Source organism: Thalassophryne amazonica, chromosome 9 (assembly GCF_902500255.1).
Source record: "Thalassophryne amazonica chromosome 9, fThaAma1.1, whole genome shotgun sequence".
Lineage (NCBI taxonomy): Eukaryota > Metazoa > Chordata > Actinopteri > Batrachoidiformes > Batrachoididae > Thalassophryne > Thalassophryne amazonica.
Window position 1 is genome coordinate 31198445 of NC_047111.1, and position 13403 is coordinate 31211847.

At 42.0% G+C, this 13403-nt stretch overlaps 1 protein-coding gene across 1 annotated transcript in view; it reads right to left on the reverse strand.

Moving 5' to 3' along the window:
* The window catches only part of sgcd (sarcoglycan, delta (dystrophin-associated glycoprotein)), a 406078-nt gene that overhangs the window by 61675 nt on the left and 331000 nt on the right, over positions 1-13403 (reverse strand). The gene's annotated exons all lie outside the window — the stretch shown is intronic.

The window sequence follows — 13403 nt, forward strand, 5'->3', positions numbered from 1 at the left end:
GGAATAGATTGAGTAAAGTGCACAAAATCTGCCAACAATAGGGGCCACAGTGGTGTGCGATATGGCCCCTTGACATGATATAATTTATCTCTGGGAATACACACACATAACTGAAGCTGTTTTGAGATTTTTAAAAAGATTCTTGTCTAGTAAACAGAATTTAGGGCTCAGTCACGTCTCAGTCCAGTAGATGGCAGTAATGCACATAGATTGCAAGCTGCCAATCAAATTGACAGGAGGAGAAGACATCTTTTTGATGACACAGAAGAAATCAATGTAGCGGAGAGAAAGTGAAACAAAAGTATCAATCACATATGTGGACCCTTGGAAGCTTGGAAAGACCCGGCATAAAAACCCTTACCTCCGGAAAAAGTGCTTTTATGAGATTACTGCAAAGACAAATGTGACTCAACTATTTATGACTAAATGATTGCTTAGTGGTTAGCACTGTTGCCCCACAGCAAGAAGGTCACCTGTGGCCTTTCTGTGTGGAGTTTGCATGTTAAATGGTAAATGGACTGCATTCATATAGCACTTTTCCATCTGCACCAGATGCTCAAAGCGCATTGCACATCAATGCCTCACATTCACCCCAATGTCAGGCTGCTGCCATGCAAGGCGCCCACTACACACCGAGACCAACTAGGGGATTAAGGACCTTGCACAAGGGCCCTTATTGATTTTCCGGTCAGGCTGGGATTTGAACCAAGGATCCTCCCACATTTAAAAGACATGCAGGTTAGGTGAATTGGAAACTTTATAATTGTCCAGGTCTCCCTTGCAAAAGAGGTCTCAGTCTCAATTTAATTAACCAGGCTAAATTAAATTAAATTCAGCCTATCACAGTAGAGCTAGGATAATGTTATCTTTGGGCTAAATTAAATCAAAGATGTTTTTGTTGATGTGTGGCATTGGAAACTTAACTACCCTACCCTTTTTTTTTTTTTTTTTGAATTTGTACCTGCAAGAGAATGTCAATATAGTACACAGAGCAGTAAAGTCTAGCTAAAATTCATTTTTAAAGAAACATTTTCAACATTAGTAACAATGTTGTCTAACCGGTTGCAAACCTTTCTGCCTTGGCTGTGATGTCAACTTGAATACCTTGGGATGGTAAATTTCCTCATGAGTTTACAAGCCTTGAACGGAGCACTCAAGACATTTCTCTGAACTTCCGAGGGTTTTGAATGCAGCACTGATGTAATACCAATACCAGTGTCAGTATAAATAGTACTGATATGTGGACCCACTCCCAGTAAGGTATTCTCAGAGACTGAATGAAGGTGGACTTGTGAGTTAACCCCCCAAGATACTTGCGACAATTCTGAAGGAGTTACAAGCCTCACTGGCTGTGATTAGAGACTGCACAGTCTGCATGTTGTCATGTGTACCCTACACCTTCAGTGGCCACGGTTGAATATGTCACATCTCATATATGATGACTTTGTTATACAGTCTCTAGTCAAGAGTTTCACATTCAGCTACAGTGGAACTGTGTTGGGAAATTGAACACAAATGAAACATACTTACCCGGAATGGATTTAAAAAAAATGATATTCAACTGAATCCATATTGATTTTTTTTTTCAGCTGTGATCATCTTAACACAATGAAGCTACAAGTGACTGTAAAACTGTTTTGTCTGGTGGTTAATCTAACATTATCTTCATTAAACTCAACCTCAAATCAAATCAACAACTTGATATAAATTAATTAAAAATATAAAAGCCAAGATGATGGGTTGCATAAAGAATGGGCCACTTTGGTATAATACTTTTAAATAATCAGTGTTTTTGTCAGTTTTCTTCAGGCAAATCAGGGGATGGATACATGAACATTTCCAAGTCACTGAATATGTCTTGAACTTTATTTACATCAGTTATTAAGAAATACAAACAGTATGGTAAATCTGCGTGGAGTAGACAGTTCTGAAAAATTGAGTGACTGTGCAAGAAGGAGAAGAGTGGGGAAAGCCACCAACACACCCAGACAACCCAGAAGAAGAAGTTATAGGCTCATGTGGCTGTGATTGGAGAAATTGGGCACAGTGCATGTTTTGCATTTTGTATCCCCAGTTATACAGCTTCATGATAAAGTGGTATCGAGGAGGATTTTCATCTGTGATCATCTTAACACAATTAAGCTACAAGTGATTGTAAAACTGTTTTGTCTGGTGGTTAATCTAAAACTGTCTTCCTTAAACTCAACCTCAAAGGAAATCAACAACTTGATATAAATTCATTAAAAAATATAAAAGCCAAGATGATGGGTTGCAGAAGGAATGGGTCACTTTGGTATAATACATTTAAATAATCAGTTTTTTGCCAGTTTTCTTCAGGCAAGTCAGGGGATGGATACATGAACATTTCCAAGTCACTGAATATGTCTTGAACTTTATTAACATCAATTATGATGAAATACAAACAGTATAGCACTCTATGGTAAATCTGCATGGAGTAGACAGTTCTCAAAAACTGAGTGACTGTGCAAGAAGGAGAAGAGTGAGGAAAGCCACCAAGACACCCAGACAACCCAGAAGAAGTTATAGGCTCATGTGATTGTGATTGGAGAAATTGTGCACAGTGCATGTTTTGCATTTTGTATGTTGTACAAAGGAGGATTTTCTTAAAAAGAAGACCTGAAAGTTCAGCTACAATTTGCTAGAAGGCACATCTAACCCTCTCCGGGTGCTCGTCTAACACCCATTTTTGTATCAACATATTTTCACAATGGCACCTGAAAAGAACGTTTGTATTAAGTGTACATATTGAGCTAAACAAAAGAGACTGCTTTCATCCTTCAAACAGAAATTAAAGTTTGTTTTCCCCCTGAAAGTACCTTTGTTTACTGGTCGTGGTCATGCTGCAATGACACGCACACTTGGGTCCATCAAAACAACAGGCAGTGGGTGTGAATCAATGGCTGTGATTTAATGTGTTCTGAGGCTTTGTTGGAGATCCAAACACTTCTCCCAAGTCCACAACATCACTTTGCTGAAAAACAAACAGTTCCCATCCCATCAACCGCAGTATTTGTTGTCATTTAACCCCAATCCTCAGTGATATCGTGTCAATGCCGAGCGACAAAGTGAACGCATCAAACCCTTGACATGTCCATTATAGGACACGTCAAAATGTGTCAGAGCGTCCTGCTTACAGACGGCCAAGAAAATGTTGTGGGTTTTTTCTGTGGCAGCTGATTGTTGTGTCATCTGTGCTGTCATAGTGTTCATGTTTTATATGGAAATCCAACATTGATATTTGATATGTTACAAAAGGAATTATGTAATTTCCAATCCAGTAACACAAATTCCTCACTGTCTTGATGAAACTGTCTGAATTTCTGTAGCACTTTTCGATCTGAAGCAGGTGCTCAGAATGCTTTACAATGTGCCTCACATTCACTCTGTCATGCCACCATTCAAAGTGCTCAGCTGCACACTGGGAGCAACTTAGAGACTAACGGCCTTTTGATTGATGATTTTCCGGCCTGATTGGGATTCTACTCCAGGATGATTTGGTCTCAAGCCAACCACTTTTACCTCTAGACCACCACCTCCACCAGAACAGCAAAAGTTAAGGAGAATATTAATGGGACCCTCTGTTTTTCTTCATATGCCCATGACTTTAGTCCTGGGCATATGACTCTAGTCCTGTCCTTTCATAAGAAAACTGACCCCCCCCCCCCCCCCCCCCCCCCACCACACACACAATAAATAGGCAAGTGTGTTTCCACAATAACAGCCACATTGACCACAAATATAACAATTAAAAATTTGTGTGTGGGAAACCTATCAATCTATGTGCACAGCACTGTAAATATGGGGTGTCTGATATGTTGAGTCATTAAATACAATGAGCATGGCCCAACAGGCATGTAAAGGGGGCGAGAACTACGTCAGAGTCATAGGGTATGCTGCACCCCCACTCTAGTGAAAGGGAATTTGCACAACAATAAGATCAACAACTCAGGTGACCAGGAGGCAATAAGTGACCATAGAACAGCCACCCAGTGAGAAGGCACCCCCACCCACCCTGCAGGTGGGCATAACGCTGTCCCTTGAACTGAGCTGGCTTGAGGCATAAGAGGACTAAGCAGCTGTTTGGGTTCCTCCACACCAGCAGGGGGCCCCCAGTGGTGAAATGTCACAGCAAGATTCGTACTGCTAATAAAACAGCACTAAGTGTCAGTCCCTGATGGTACTGGTAGCAAAGTTAAGTAACATCTTTGATAGTTCATGTTGCTAAAGTGACAACACAATAAAACTGTTTAAATGCAATATGGCCAGTGTCACAACAATGACTTTTATTGTGAAGGACATAAAAATTGTTTTGTGGAAGTGAGTCTAACTTGCCAGCACTGAGAAGACAGGAGCTAAAAAAAAAAAACCTCACCAGCAGTGAGGTGAATACATCTTGACTAATGACCACTGGAAGTGTGTCTTTCCATGATCCTTAATTGGAATAAGCCAGTTTGGAAAATGTATGTATGTTACGTATGCCACTTAATTTGTGAGAAAAAAACTAAAAAAATTACGAACTTTGTGCAACCTTGTCTTACGTTGTCAAAATGTCAGAAGTGTTGGAGGTTAAAATGTCAGTGGAAACGGGCCCAGCGGTATGTGAGTGCTTCATAAACTTGTTTTACCAATTATAAGCTTTATACAGCTCAATGCAGAGATGAACTCATCCAAGTAAAGGTGACAAACACATTGACCCCTTGAACTAACATCGATATGGAACATTCCAGTATCTCCTCCCTTGTGTGTTCAATTAATATGACAAGCATAAAACCCCCATAGAACAAAAAAAACAAATGCGAGAGTATCTCAAGAAATTCTCTGCCTCACAAGATAACATCAGAGGAGAAAGATTGTTCTTGGATTATCTTTCAACATAGCCTCCCTTATGGCCCCTTCACACATATCACGACTGAGGCAGAATGGTGCATGAAGCAGGTTTCAAATGGCATTCATGGAAAATCAGAGCTGCACTTGAATGCCTCATTCAGCAATCGCCACATCCATTCATGCACGGCATATGCACTATATATTCACATCCTGCTCAAGCAAACACATTCAAACAGTGAGCAAGATGAGGTCACACTGCCATCTGTTTGTGTTCGCAGCATTCACATGGCATGTTGTACGCAGGTCGGACATGTTGTGACACAGCTGAGGAGCTGCACAAAATCATGTGCTTGTTAAACTGTGGCCGAACGGCATGATCGAGGCAGCCTTCACACCAGTGGCACAGCATGTCACAGTGCCAGCTGACCGGACAGGCACGTCACGTGACACGCGATCACAATGTCCATACAGTTCATATATCATGTCACAACCTGACAGCCTCACAGAAAAACTCAGTGTGGCCACCTCAATTGCCCCACAGGCTGGAGCCGGGAGCCCATCTATGTGAGCGTGTTGCTGCAATGGGAAGGTGGGCGTGTCGCTCGCCCTGTTGGGGGACCGTGGTCGACATGTAATCACATCATGGTTGGATGACATTTGAAATCAGGCAGGGAGGGGGGGGCTGACCACCAGCCACAGCCAGTTCTGTGATCCTCCACATCGCAGCCACCGCCTCAGCGCAATGCAAAGCTGGGGAACACATATTGTTACATGTGCTCCACTCACCCATGAACAAGGCACGATGCTGCAAACGATGATGACATGGGGGATAATAAAAAGTAACTGGATCGCCCCAACCACGTCTCAGCACGCACGGTGATGAGCATGCAGTCATAGCTGCACCTGACCGCGGTGACATCTCGACACACAGGTGGGGAAAACATGTCGTTGTATGATGCCACCGCAAGGCGTGTGCATCGACGGGATCTCCTTACATTGTAATAAATAAAACCACATATCACCTTTGCCACACGGTTACCAGCACTGCAATGCGTGTTGGACAGAGGGACACGCGGAGCTGTCTGATGTGTTCATAATGAGAGCGCATCTGGTCATTCATGTAAAAAATAAAAGGAAGGAAAAGTCATCCATGTCAGCTCGTTACATCCTTCTGTACGCCCAGGAGGAGGATAATTATTGTATTGTCCACTTTTTACAACAGGTTAAAAAGTGCTGTTGTGTTTTTTTTGTTTTGTTTTGTTTTTTTACAGTGAGAACAGAATCATGGCCAGTAACATGACTGTCTTACATTTAAACAGTACATTCATTGTTCTTATGCTGTTCTGTGCACTCACATTATTTTGTTCATTCGCATTTCCGTTGATTTATGCACAGCATAAATATGTCCAGCATGTACTCGCTGCTGCTGCAGTCTGAGTGCGATGTACGTCCTCACACATGCACACAAAACAGTCGCTGTGGGATCGTTCACGCCTGTCCGAACGGGTGTCCCTCCCAACAGCAGGTCAAATTTTTCATGGTTCGCCAACTTGCTTTCTTTTTTTCCACACTTTTTCATCTGTTTTCAACTTCGTGTTAGGTGTGAAGGAGCCCTTAGATGCAATGGACTCGGTCCACCGATGTTCAAACTTGAGTATTACTTCTCAGAAGCAGTCATATGTTGCTCATCTGGATACTTTTTTGTGTGTGAGGCAGAGAACGTTTTGCAGTCCCCTTGTACTTCTTGCATGAATTGCTGTTTGCCAGTATAACATAAAATGCACCAAACCTCAGTTCTGTGAACACTTCAAAGCTCTCAAGTTGAGATACACTCAAGGAGTTATTTTCTGCCAAATCTTCTCTTGCAGGTCATAGCGGTGAAATGCTTCAGAATGTCATACATTAGCATGAGAGTGGGACAACATATTGAGTCTCACGCTGAACGCATGAGACCTGACAGGACCGCTTTTAAGCGTGAGTCTCACTCCAATTAAGTGAGACTTCAGAGCTTTGACACGCTCTCTTATTTTAGATTTTCTCCATAGAAATATAAAACATTTTCAAAATTACAGGAAATTATAGTGCTCTTGAATTGAAAAGACTACCTCTCATTCATTTTATTGGAATGGGGTAAAAAGTGACTGAAGTGAGAAGTGATGATGAGAGGAGCAGTCTGCAGTAGCTGTGAGCAGCGGGGTCACATACAGCTATTTGATTGATGGGTGGAAATACTCATCGCTATGCTCCACTCACAATCTTTGATATTTTACAAGTGGACTGTTTCTTCTGCATGTGTCCATGGGCAAAGTCCACATGCTAAACATAGGCTCCTTGTGTCATGCATGCATTTTTACAAAAAGGTACTGAATGTGTTTTGTGATCAGTTTCTGAAGGAACCCAATGTATGCAGACAGTAACCACACAGGATATGAAGGGAAAACAATGGTGATTTATTTACCGGTATAGAAATTCAGTCCAACAAACAAAAAGGAGTGTGATAAGCACCACAGGAGGTAGTAAAGTACTCAAACAAACACAGGCCATGAAAGCCAACAAATTACCGGGGTCAGACAAAAGGCAATAAATACGAAGACATTACAAGTAGCAAACAACTGGGAGGTGTAAAGGAATAAACTGTCAAAGCAATGGGAAACAGTGCAGGGCTAAAAAAGTGACGCAAATGAACAGACAAGCAACAGGTGGTGTGATTGGGCAAGTAATGCAGCTGTGGGGGAGACCGGACGACAAAGACGCGCCTACAAAGACAAAGTGTCACGAACCCTAAGGAACGCGGAGTGAGTAGAAAAGAAACATACCAATGTGAATCGTTTTGTAAATTGTGTTGGTAGCATGGCCCAAGCAGAGGGTCACCCCTTTGAGTCTGGTCTGCTTGAGGTTTCTTCCTCAAATAATCAGAGGAATTTTTCCCTTACCACTGTCGCCTGTGTGCTTGCTCTAGGGGTTGGTAAGGTTAGACTTTACTTGTGTGAAGCACCTTGAGGCAACTTTGTTGTGATTTGGCACTATATAAATAAAAAATATATTGAAATATTGAATACCAATTTTTTTTTCGGGGAACCACAAGGTAAAAAAAATCCACAAACCAAAGAACAAACTACTAACAACTAAGGGGGGAAACTCAAAACAGACTAAAGTGTGCAAACACAGAAAAGCAACATGACTAACAGAAAAAGACACAGAATGGGGACAGGCCACATTGACAATCACAGAATGCACTATTTTTCCCATTCAATGGGACAATTCATCAAGGCCACATGACATACAGTACAATACACCAATCAAATGACAAGGATCTATTCGTATGTAATAAAATAGTTTTTTATTGAATTTAATCTTCTTTAATTTCATTCGGGGGAACCACAAGTCCTGGAAGGTCTTTGACTCAGATCTTGTTGCTCCATTTCTTTCCATATCAAACTGTAGCCCCTGAGCTCATTGACCATTGCAGAGGATGATTTTAGAACAAAGACACCCTTGGCTAAGGCTGCAGGCACTGATAGCCTTTGCTCCAGGCCGCTGAAGGGATGTGATACCCAGTACACAAATCTACAATCCCAGCCAGCAGAATGTTTCTGTCCTGCTAGAGACTTTCTGCCTCATAACTGCTCAAGAGACATTCATACACCTCCAGCATCAGTGATAGATCTTGACATAGTCAGCGACATGGTCAACCACCCAGGGAAGCATGAAATAAAGTCCTGTTTTCAATCATTCATCTGTATGTCAAGTTAATCCATATCATGTCACGCTATGGGGAGTGGGCACTCTGTCTCTTGCAGGCACCTCTATACCTGAAACACACAGCAAGCATCATGCTCACATTGTGATAGTGTTGCATATTGAATTCCATTTAAACATTCATGTTAGAACCAGTGCTTCAGCCTTAGCACCTTTGTCAGCCTTCCTGTTGCCAAACCTCTACTGATCCCTGATTGTCTGCAAGCTAACTGGACCACACACGCCGACATTAAAGGATAGGCTACAACACCGTCATGGAGAGCGGTCACATCACCTTTTGTATCCCATTCCCTGCACTCTTGGATTTTCTGTTTGCATTTGGACCCATCTTAACCTCAGCGATGACTGACAGTAACCTCATGCATTTTGTGTACATTGGTTGTGCATTGTGTAGTTGCGTGTGCTGCAGGGTTTTCTCTGCAGTTCAGTGGATTTTTTTAGCAAAATGCAAGAGCCAGTATGGACAAACTGCCTTGTGTTGTGTGCTTTGCTGTGTATTGGGGTCAGGACATGTGGCTTCAAAGTTTTGGTCACCTTTGAGAGACTTCTTTTAGAATTACATGAGAGTGATGTTTCGGGCTATTCCAATTTCTAACCCTCAATATACTTTATAGTGAGGCAGTATACTGTATTCTACAGGAACATTCCACCTGCTGTGAAGCTGTCATTCACACTGAGGTTCCTGCACCAGGGCAGAAAAATGTAATTGTACTTTATGGTTGAATAGTGGTGCATGTAAGTGCAGATAGCAAATATGCTGACATTTGAGATCAGCCTTGAAAATTATTACCTCTCATTATAAGATACTTCATACTGTGTCATCATGAGAAATTATGTGCATGTTTATACATTATGCATGTGTAGCCATATACTATATTGTGTGTTGTTACATACACAAACACAATTATCTATCCTTATGAACATGCTTTGGAGGCAACATGTCATCGAGGCAAGCCTGTCATCAGTCTCTCGTGGCACAATTCTATGAGGAGATCTGAACAAAAATGGTCTGCAAAATTTGAGAAAATTTTAAATAAAGGGTCCCTTATCTATGAGAGTCTGTTGTGCGTACAAAAAAATTGACAGGATGCACAAGGGACACAAAAACACCTTTGTGTGTAAATGCTTTAAGGTTCCTTGTGCACTGTTTCAGCATTCTAAGGAAAAAAAAAAAAATTCTTGATGATTTATGTGTTCGCCGAGCATCCTCTGTACTTCCTCTGTGCCTCCTCCATGCTGCCACTGGTGACTATGGAGTCCTGTGCATCCACTGAGCTTCCTTTGTGCTTGGTTTATGCCACACTGCAGAGACCAGTGGTGTTCTTTGAGCATCTATTCAGCAGTGCTTCTGCCTCCTATTAGACCCTAAGCATTTTTTTGGGTGACACCTACTCATTGCCAACCTGTCAAAGAACAAACATCTCCTGTCTGATATTTTGAACTCGATCTGGCGACTTTGCTCAATTTAGACACAAGCCTCAGGCTCTGCCACTTAGTGCAGCAGATAACTGAAACAATCCTTCACATGGTTATGCAAGCATCAGATTTGGCATGAATGTTCTTCATAAATCAGTGTTTGAGAAAAAAGTGCGGGCCACTTGAAAATCCAATATGACAGCCAGGTAGGGGTCAATTGAAGAATTACACAGGGGTCAAAATTTAGAAATGCTCCAATCATATTGAAAGCTATACCACATTATGTGCCTGATCACAAAGATTCCAAAAAGGTATAGTTTGGCCTATCTATGACTGAATGTTATGGAGTTATGGGGTAAAAACAGCAAGAATGATAAGAAATGTCAGTTTCAGCTTGCACGGGAGTCAAAAGTTAAAGTTGCACCGATTTTGGTAAGAAGTGGTGCAAATCATTGGTTGAAATAATAGGATTAATAAATGGAATAGTTTGGACTGTGTTGAATGCTTGGTTAGCAGAGTAAATGTCAAACAATGTTGACAAACATTGGATTCTATGACATGAGATGTATGTTACTCTGTAACGTGAGAACTAAGCATGACACATGGTGCAAACTATTCCTTTTTAAAACACTATTAACTCAACCAATTATTTGCACCACATTTGACAAAAATTAGAGGATTAACTTTTGACCCCTGTACAAACTGAAACTGACCTTTCTTACCATTCATGCTGTTTTTACCCCATAACATTCAGTCATAGATAGTCCAAACTATACCTTTTTGGAATCTTTGTGATACCATATATAATATGGTATAGCTTCCAATATGACTGCAGCATTTTTAAATTTTGACCCCTGTGTAATTCTTCATTGACCCCTACCTGGCTGTTATATTGGATTTTCACGTGACCAGCACTTTTTCCCCAAACACTGATTTATGTAGAGCATTCATGCCAAATCTGATACTTGCATAACCATGTGAACAATTCTGGCCAAAAGTCATACTTATCTGCTCCACTAACTGTCCAAAGTCCTGAAAGAACCTCGGGCTGCGCCACTGTCCAGGGTTCTGAAAGAGTCTAGCACTGTGGGACTGTACTGCAATGTTGCAGCAGTCATCACAGAGGTCACTCATGTCTGACCACATCTCTTTAAAAAAGAAAAAAACATGCATCAATAGGTTGCCCAGTGTTTACTTTTTGCAGTAGTGATTGATTGGTTGGATGAATTTTGTTTCCCATTACATAGACCTGTGAAAACCTATATCATAAATGCAACAACAATACTTGATAATGAATTTCATTCATAAAATTCACAGCTAACAGCCCTGATCATTGTGCGTTCATTCAGTTTCCGTTGGGTGACCATGACATCGACTGTGCCTCCTTTGAACATCCTCCAGCATCTCCACCCCTTCTGCTTTCATTTTTGAACATTCTCAAAAATTCACAGCAACCATGACAACAGTGATGTCCTGTGTGTTTCCAGTGAGTGTTCCTTGTATGACGTAGATGTGCACTGTGCCTTCCCTCAGCATCCTGTGGTGTCCTCCATGATTGTCTGGACAAATAAAGGGACTTCGTACCTGTGTAAGGGGGTTTAAATGAGGGCCAATGTTTTTATATGATCAAAGTTGTAAAAAAAAATGATGTGTTCTTTTCACTTTGCCTTCACTGAAATCACTGGTATGGAAATCTGTCCATCACCTGGTGGAGGTATAAGTGAACTTCATGGAGTCTGCAGTTTAGGAACAGTCATGCTGCACAGGAGGTGTAATCTGGATGAGGTGGATGTGTGTATTACCAAGTCTTTGTTTAGACTTCCAGTTCTGGATTCATTGCATATCTGATCCAAAGCTGATCTCACTGATTGACTGTCCACATTATATTTAGCAAGTAATCTGATAAGACCTGTGTGATAATCCATATTTAACTCTTATCCACATCGGTTGGTGTAGTATTGCATAATGAGTTAGTAAGGAATAATAGTATGTTTGTTATATATTTGTGCTGTTGTCAGATAAGTGATGGCAGTGTGTGTATACAGTCATCCTGCCCCCCGCCCCCGCAGCTTATTTATCTGAACAATGGCTGTCACCTGACACCATGCCTTTATAAACACACCTCATGTCGAGCATTTCGTTTTCTATTTTGAGCAAGCAGTGAGTGATCTTATTAGAGCAGAGTGAAAACTGGCCGGAGGAGAAAGGGAGAAGCGGCAGTGACTGGGAGAGGCAAAGCAAAGGGAGCATTGTGAATGATGGAAAAGACACTTTGTAGTGGCTAGACTGAGACACATCTGTAGAAATCTTAAAGCAATTTGGATTGAAAACACCTCTGCATGTGGCTTGAATTAAAGTAGGAAAAAAAGAAATCACATTTCATGGTTGGTCAAAATATATCAAAGATCAATGTAGATACAATTTGGATATGCTGAAAATCAGATTTGGGCTGCCAATCTGAACATGGCCTAAATGCCGCCACAATTTTTCTCAGGTTTTCAGGCGACAGGTCTGTGAGCAGTGAGCAGTACTGGCGTACTGCAGTTAACAGGTCTGTAAACCTTCTACATCTTTGATTTCACACAGCTCAGACTGCTTTCACCAACAGTCCTGAACACTGTGCTGATTCATTCCTCTTGGGAATGGGTGGCAGAATTAGCGCCTCAGAAAGGCTGTTTCTAGTCTCATTGGAACAGGACAGAAAGACAACATGCAGTGAAGATTTGGGATAAAACCATCCTGAAACCCTCAGCATGGGTTATAGTATTGGACTGCAATAAAGATCAGGTCCTATTTGGCTTCTCAGGACATTTGATATAACCCAGCATGAGCCATCTCAAACAACTGGACCTGTCTACCACTTGGCTGCTGCATGTACTGTATTTTAAAGAATATACGTGTTGTGTGGGCCGCTGAAGAGGAGGTACTGCTGGCCCACCACCACCAGAGGGCGCCCTGCCTGGAGTGCGGGCTCCAGGCACCAGAGGGCGCTGCCGCCTCACAGGAGCAGCCAAGGTGACAGCTGTCACCTATCAACCGAGACAGCTGACATCCATCAGCAGAGGGGTATATCAGCTGGACGGCATCTCCACCTCATTGCCGAGATATTGCTCTACCAAGGAGGTAACGTATCCAGCCCAACGAATTGTCTTCTGACTATTGAATACTTTTGCCTTTGCACAGAAAGAGAGAAGAACAGCAGGAGACTGTATTTTGGGATAAGTACTCGCATTCCTGCACTACAGTGTTGTTGTTGATTAGAGGTGGAGGTGGTGTTTCCACCCTACGTGTTGCTGGGTGCAGCCGCACCCACATCTGACTGTTTCTGTTCCTCGCCAGCAGTACCGGATCCGACGAGCGGAGGCAGTGGCCACCTGGGA